The sequence below is a fragment of the Schistocerca americana genome, unplaced genomic scaffold (genome assembly GCF_021461395.2).
Source record: "Schistocerca americana isolate TAMUIC-IGC-003095 unplaced genomic scaffold, iqSchAmer2.1 HiC_scaffold_997, whole genome shotgun sequence".
Classification (NCBI taxonomy): Eukaryota; Metazoa; Arthropoda; class Insecta; order Orthoptera; family Acrididae; genus Schistocerca; species Schistocerca americana.
The window spans coordinates 30,001-37,500 of NW_025726782.1; the positions used below are offsets into that span (position 1 = coordinate 30,001).

A 7,500-nucleotide genomic window follows, 5' to 3' on the forward strand; every position below is an offset into this window, starting at 1 on the left:
AGCGGATGAACGGCGGACTTTGCTCGCACTCGCAATGTGCAATCCACCCCTATAAACGTGCGGTTTCATGAAGAGTTATGTCCAATATGCGACATTCCCGCTGTCCCATATACATGAGCTGCGAGCCGTACCACGTACGAGCTACAGACGCGATCGCGTTGCTCGCTGTACGAATGCAGATGCTCAGCGGCAGCTAGGAGGCGCTCCATCCATGTCGGTACCGGTGAGCGTTGCACTCGCAGTCGCAAAAACGTACGGCAAGTATATTACTCGGAAGAGTCAATGACAGTCCAAGCCCCCCTGCGTGGGAAGAGTCTTCCTAGGCCATGACCCACCGGAAGGGCGCAGCGTCCCCACCCCAGACATGTGACGTCAGACTATCGGTATTGACGACTAGACTGATTCCTTATAATCATTTGCCATACACCGGTGGAAGCTGCCGAGACGAGTAACTACATAGCGGGCTCGCCGGTGTCACTAATGTACAGAGATACAATAGTTTCGACTGGAACCGGATTAAACGTATACACGGCGCTGATTAGTAATAGATAGAGCCATCAGAATACAGATAATGTATAGACCTGTCCGTATACATGCTGAAAGACTCTGCTCACAATCACACGTCAGCCAGACACTCTTATCACGCACTACTCTCTGCCTGTAACAGGCACACAGACAATATGTAAGCACCAGCATGGAACAACACCCAGTGCATCCTCTCTGCCACATTAGACAATCCACACTATCATAACCAGACCGGGAGGTCCACTCGGAAAACAGAATATCCCACCCTTCCGACAACCACCATTGCTCAGCTAAGCCACCAACACCCACACATGTCCCAGACAGGGGTGCACCCAACATCACAATACTGCCTCCTGTCACACCACACAAACAATGGCAGGAATGAAAGACACAGGTCTGCCACATAGCATGGAATCAGAGCGCCGCCTGTTATGAGCCAAAGGTGCACCCTGACGTGGCAAATCAGATGATGCCGCAGTCATTTACTTACGATAATCACAATCAACAAACCGGGCCCCCCCCCCCCCCAAGTGCCTTAACCTAACCCGTATTGTACCTTAACCTAACCCGTATTGTACCTTAACCTAACCCGTATTGTACCTTAACCTAACCCGTATTGTACCTTAACCTAACCCGTATTGTACCTTAACCTAACCCGTATTGTACCTTAACTAACCCGTATTGTACCTTAACCTAACCCATATTGTACCTTAACCTAACCCATATTGTACCTTAACCTAACCCATATTGTACCTTAACCTAACCCATATTGTACCTTAACCTAACCCATATTGTACCTTAACCTAACCCATATTGTACCTTAACCTAACCCATATTGTACCTTAACCTAACCCATATTGTACCTTAACCTAACCCATGTTGCGCCTTAACCTAACCCATGTTGCGCCTTAACCTAACCCATGTTGCGCCTTAACCTAACCATGTTGCGCCTTAACCTAACCCATGTTGCGCCTTAACCTAACCCATGTTGCGCCTTAACCTAACCCATGTTGCGCCTTAACCTAACCCATGTTGCGCCTTAACCTAACCCATGTTGCGCCTTAACCTAACCCATGTTGCGCCTTAACCTAACCCATGTTGCGCCTTAACCTAACCCATGTTGCGCCTTAACCTAACCCATGTTGCGCCTTAACCTAACCCATGTTGCGCCTTAACCTAACCCATGTTGCGCCTTAACCTAACCCATGTTGCGCCTTAACCTAACCCATGTTGCGCCTTAACCTAACCTATGTTTGCGCCTTAACCTAACCTATGTTGCGCCTTAACCTAACCTATGTTGCGCCTTAACCTAACCTATGTTGCGCCTTAACCTAACCTATGTTGCGCCTTAACCTAACCTATGTTGCGCCTTAACCTAACCTATGTTGCGCCGTAACCTAACCTATGTTGCGCCGTAACCTAACCTATGTTGCGCCTTAACCTAACCTATGTTGCGCCTTAACCTAACCTATGTTGCGCCTTAACCTAACCTATGTTGCGCCGTAACCTAACCTATGTTGCGCCTTAACCTAACCTATGTTGCGCCGTAACCTAACCTATGTTGCGCCGTAACCTAACCTATGTTGCGCCTTAACCTAACCTATGTTGCGCCTTAACCTAACCTATGTTGCGCCTTAACCTAACCTATGTTGCGCCTTAACCTAACCTATGTGCGCCTTAACCTAACCTATGTTGCGCCGTAACCTAACCTATGTTGCGCCTTAACCTAACCTATGTTGCGCCTTAACCTAACCTATGTTGCGCCGTAACCTAACCTATGTTGCGCCTTAACCTAACCTATGTTGCGCCTTAACCTAACCTATGTTGCGCCTTAACCTAACCTATGTTGCGCCCTTAACCTAACCTATGTTGCGCCTTAACCTAACCTATGTTGCGCCTTAACCTAACCTATGTTGCGCCTTAACCCAACACACGTTGGGCCTTAACCCAACACACGTTGGGCCTTAACCCAACACACGTTGGGCCTTAACCCAACACACGTTGGGCCTTAACCCAACACACGTTGGGCCTTAACCCAACACACGTTGGGCCTTAACCCAACACACGTTGGGCCTTAACCCAACACACGTTGGGCCTTAACCCAACACACGTTGGGCCCTTAAACCCAACACACGTTGGGCCTTAACCCAACACACGTTGGGCCTTAACCCAACACACGTTGGGCCTTAAACCCAACACACGTTGGGCCTTAACCCAACACACGTTGGGCCTTAACCCAACACACGTTGGGCCTTAACCCAACACACGTTGGGCCTTAACCCAACACACGTTGGGCCTTAACCCAACACACGTTGGGCCTTAACCCAACACACGTTGGGCCTTAACCCAACACACGTTGGGCCTTAACCCAACACACGTTGGGCCTTAACCCAACACACGTTGGGCCTTAACCCAACACACGTTGGGCCTTAACCCAACACACGTTGGGCCTTAACCCAACACACGTTGGGCTTAACCCAACACACGTTGGGCCTTACCTGCTCTGTAATTGTCATACGACGCGTTAAATTAGTGTAGTGTTGCCTAACTGCAACCCCCGCAATATAGTTTGCTACTCGCACTGCCCGGTCCCCAGAGTATCGCTTCATGTTAAACACCTTGCAGCTATACACTGTAATGCGGATGGCGGCAGGACGTACATGCTCAATGCCCTTCGCAGTTGTTCATTGGCATTCGCATGGCGAAGCACAGCCTACGTTGTGGTACGGCTTGTGGCAACTGTCCGCTGATGTTGTACGTCCAAATCACACACTGTACCGCACATTGGTCCTCATGTACTGAATGATACATCGTGGTACATGTGTGACCGTACCACGACTGCGCCAACAACCGGCGAACCATACGGTCCAAATATTGTGCACTCAGCTACGTGTCGTCTCCCTATAAGAGCTGGATTGCAGTATGGTATGCCGTGGATGGCGATCAGCATGAGCCGTCTGTTGATGTAGTGGCGCGTGTTGTCAGACGTAGTCGTCTCTTCTCACACACCGTGATAGCATGGTGCACTGCGTTCCACATCTGCGACATGCGACAGAGGCCGGTTGACAGTCGTTCGCGCAATGGACATCGCATACGTACGGGGGCCACCTTCCACGTGTTCGCGAAGCGTGCACATGTTGTTGCGTGTATGTGGGCAGACATAGTGTGTCGTGACACCTGACACAGGCATGCAACAATCGTTGAATTTGCAAATGGCGATGGACGTCTACGTTTGCTGGTGACGTTACGCAAATGAAGAACTGGTAAACCGTTGTGGTGCGGTTGTTCTCGCTAGAGGTGAATCAGTGGATGGCGACGATCGGTTGAGCTACCAACCGGTTGTTTCAGCGATACCCACCATGCCCACGAACGTGAATGGCATGTGGGTGTGAAGCGATACGCGGCGGTGGCTGGGTGGGACCGTCCCCGGCCGGTGAGGGGGGGGCCTTCCGGCGTGCTGGCCGCGCGGTGCGTGGGCGCACGCGCTACAGCCGGCTGGTGGGGGCGGCCAGTGGCAGGCGCGCCGGCCGACGGAGGCGGCAGGCGGCGCAGCTGCGCGCCGGCGCACCCTGCACGCGGCGCGTGCGGCCAAAGTAGGTCCTCGCGGGCCCGGTGCGAAGCGCGGTGGACATCTGCAGTGTGGCTGGTCCGATTGAGGACTGTGTGCGCTGAGGATGCGCCGCCGCCCGGCGCTCGGCGCCGCGACGCCGTCTGCTGCTCGGTCGCCTCTGCGGTTCTCGCAGGTGGATTGTATCGCAGCTGTGCGGACGTGTTGGCGCGTGCGCTGTGCTGGGAGAGTTCGCTTCGGCACCAAGTGGGGCTTTTGTCCTTCTGTGGCGCTGGCGTTGGAGCTGCCGGCCACCGTAGGTGGCGCGTGTTGTCTCCCGCCGGCAATGCCACGACAGCACGCTCCCGGGCCTCTGTCGGCAGCGGCAAGCTCAGTTGGGAGCACGGGTGGTCGCACCTAAAGCGTCTACTCGCCAAACTCCGGGCGATTGCGCCTCTCTCGAACCCGACCAAGTACTTAGGACGGCGCTGCGCGCCGCCGGGACCTGAGAGGGTTTCGAGGTGTATTGTGCAGGGGAGCTCAGCCTCCTCCTGTTTGCAGAATAATTGAGCGGACGCTTGCGTGTTCGCGCGGGCCCCCCGGGACACACTCCCGGGCGGCCGGCTGCTCAGCTCTAGTTGACGCAGCTCCCTGGTTGATCCTGCCAGTAGTCATATGCTTGTCTCAAAGATTAAGCCATGCATGTCTCAGTACAAGCCGCATTAAGGTGAAACCGCGAATGGCTCATTAAATCAGTTATGGTTCCTTAGATCGTACCCACGTTACTTGGATAACTGTGGTAATTCTAGAGCTAATACATGCAAACAGAGTCCCGACCAGAGATGGAAGGGACGCTTTTATTAGATCAAAACCAATCGGTCGGCTCGTCGGTCCGTTTGCCTTGGTGACTCTGAATAACTTTGGGCTGATCGCACGGTCCTCGTACCGGCGACGCATCTTTCAAATGTCTGCCTTATCAACTGTCGATGGTAGGTTCTGCGCCTACCATGGGTTGTAACGGGTAACGGGGAATCAGGGTTCGATTCCGGAGAGGGAGCCCTGAGAAACGGCTACCACATCCAAGGAAGGCAGCAGGCGCGCAAATTACCCACTCCCGGCACGGGGAGGTAGTGACGAAAAATAACGATACGGGACTCATCGAGGCCCCGTAATCGGAATGAGTACACTTTAAATCCTTTAACGAGTATCTATTGGAGGGCAAGTCTGGGTGCCAGCAGCCGCGGTAATTCCAGCTCCAATAGCGTATATTAAAGTTGTTGCGGTTAAAAGCTCGTAGTTGGATTTGTGTCCCACGCTGTTGGTTCACCGCCCGTCGGTGTTATAACTGGCATGTATCGTGGGACGTCCTGCCGGTGGGGCGAGCTGAAGGCGTGCGACGCGCCTCGTGCGTGCTCGTGCGTCCCGAGGCGGACCCCGTTGCAATCCTACCAGGGTGCTCTTGAGTGAGTGTCTCGGTGGGCCGGCACGTTTACTTTGAACAAATTAGAGTGCTTAAAGCAGGCAAGCCCGCCTGAATACTGGTGTGCATGGAATAATGGAATAGGACCTCGGTTCTATTTTGTTGGTTTTCGGAACCCGAGGTAATGATTAATAGGGACAGGCGGGGGCATTCGTATTGCGACGTTAGAGGTGAAATTCTTGGATCGTCGCAAGACGAACAGAAGCGAAAGCATTTGCCAAGTATGTTTTCATTAATCAAGAACGAAAGTTAGAGGTTCGAAGGCGATCAGATACCGCCCTAGTTCTAACCATAAACGATGCCAGCCAGCGATCCGCCGCAGTTCCTCCGATGACTCGGCGGGCAGCCTCCGGGAAACCAAAGCTTTTGGGTTCCGGGGGAAGTATGGTTGCAAAGCTGAAACTTAAAGGAATTGACGGAAGGGCACCACCAGGAGTGGAGCCTGCGGCTTAATTTGACTCAACACGGGAAACCTCACCAGGCCCGGACACCGGAAGGATTGACAGATTGATAGCTCTTTCTTGATTCGGTGGGTGGTGGTGCATGGCCGTTCTTAGTTGGTGGAGCGATTTGTCTGGTTAATTCCGATAACGAACGAGACTCTAGCCTGCTAACTAGTCGCGTGACATCCTTCGTGCTGTCAGCGATTACTTTTCTTCTTAGAGGGACAGGCGGCTTCTAGCCGCACGAGATTGAGCAATAACAGGTCTGTGATGCCCTTAGATGTTCTGGGCCGCACGCGCGCTACACTGAAGGAATCAGCGTGTCTTCCTAGGCCGAAAGGTCGGGGTAACCCGCTGAACCTCCTTCGTGCTAGGGATTGGGGCTTGCAATTGTTCCCCATGAACGAGGAATTCCCAGTAAGCGCGAGTCATAAGCTCGCGTTGATTACGTCCCTGCCCTTTGTACACACCGCCCGTCGCTACTACCGATTGAATGATTTAGTGAGGTCTTCGGACTGGTACGCGGCATTGACTCTGTCGTTGCCGATGCTACCGGAAAGATGACCAAACTTGATCATTTAGAGGAAGTAAAAGTCGTAACAAGGTTTCCGTAGGTGAACCTGCGGAAGGATCATTACCGACTAGACTGCATGTCTTTCGATGTGCGTGTCGTGTCGCGCAACACGCTACCTGTACGGCTCGCAGTAGCCGTGCGCCGCGTGCGGAACCACGCGTGCTTCTCAAAACTAACGCCAATGTTGTGTGGTACGAGCGCTGAAGCGCTGGAGCGGCTGGCCTGCGGCACCTGGCGCCTGGCGCCGGTTTTGAATGACTTTCGCCCGACTGCCTGTCCGCTCCGGTGTGGAGCCGTACGACGCCCATCGGCCGTGAGGCCGTTGGACACAGAACGCTTGAACAGGGGCCGCCACACGCCTACGTCCCGCCTATGCAACTGTCTTGAAAGAGACAGTGTAAACTAAGAAAAGATCACCCAGGACGGTGGATCACTCGGCTCGTGGGTCGATGAAGAACGCAGCAAATTGCGCGTCGACATGTGAACTGCAGGACACATGAACATCGACGTTTCGAACGCACATTGCGGTCCATGGATTCCGTTCCCGGGCCACGTCTGGCTGAGGGTCGGCTACGTATACTGAAGCGCGCGGCGTTTGCCCCGCTTCGCAGACCTGGGAGCGTCGCGGCCGCCTGTGGGGCCGGCCGCGCCTCCTTAAACGTGCGATGCGCGCCCGTCGCCTGGCGGTTCGCATACCGGTACTTACTCGGTAGCGTGCACAGCCGGCTGGCGGTGTGGCGTGCGACACCTCGTACAACGACCTCAGAGCAGGCGAGACTACCCGCTGAATTTAAGCATATTACTAAGCGGAGGAAAAGAAACTAACAAGGATTCCCCCAGTAGCGGCGAGCGAACAGGGAAGAGTCCAGCACCGAACCCCGCAGGCTGCCGCCTGTCGTGGCATGTGGTGTTTGGGAGGGTCCACTACCCC

The 7,500-nt window shown here is 53.9% G+C and overlaps 3 non-coding genes across 3 annotated transcripts in view; all 3 read left to right on the forward strand.

The window, feature by feature from the left end:
- Positions 1 to 4,720: 4,720 nt before the first annotated feature.
- LOC124593555 lies at positions 4,721 to 6,632 on the forward strand. Its single transcript, XR_006978132.1, has one exon. It is a non-coding gene; the product is annotated as a small subunit ribosomal RNA (ribosomal RNA).
- A 351-nt stretch (positions 6,633 to 6,983) lies between these two features.
- LOC124593561 lies at positions 6,984 to 7,138 on the forward strand. Its single transcript, XR_006978138.1, has one exon. It is a non-coding gene; the product is annotated as a 5.8S ribosomal RNA (ribosomal RNA).
- A 188-nt stretch (positions 7,139 to 7,326) lies between these two features.
- The window catches only part of LOC124593557, a 4,222-nt gene continuing 4,048 nt past the window's right edge, over positions 7,327 to 7,500 (forward strand). Inside the window, exon 1 of the ribosomal RNA XR_006978134.1 lies at positions 7,327 to 7,500. This exon is cut by the window's right edge and continues 4,048 nt beyond it. This is a non-coding gene — a ribosomal RNA (large subunit ribosomal RNA).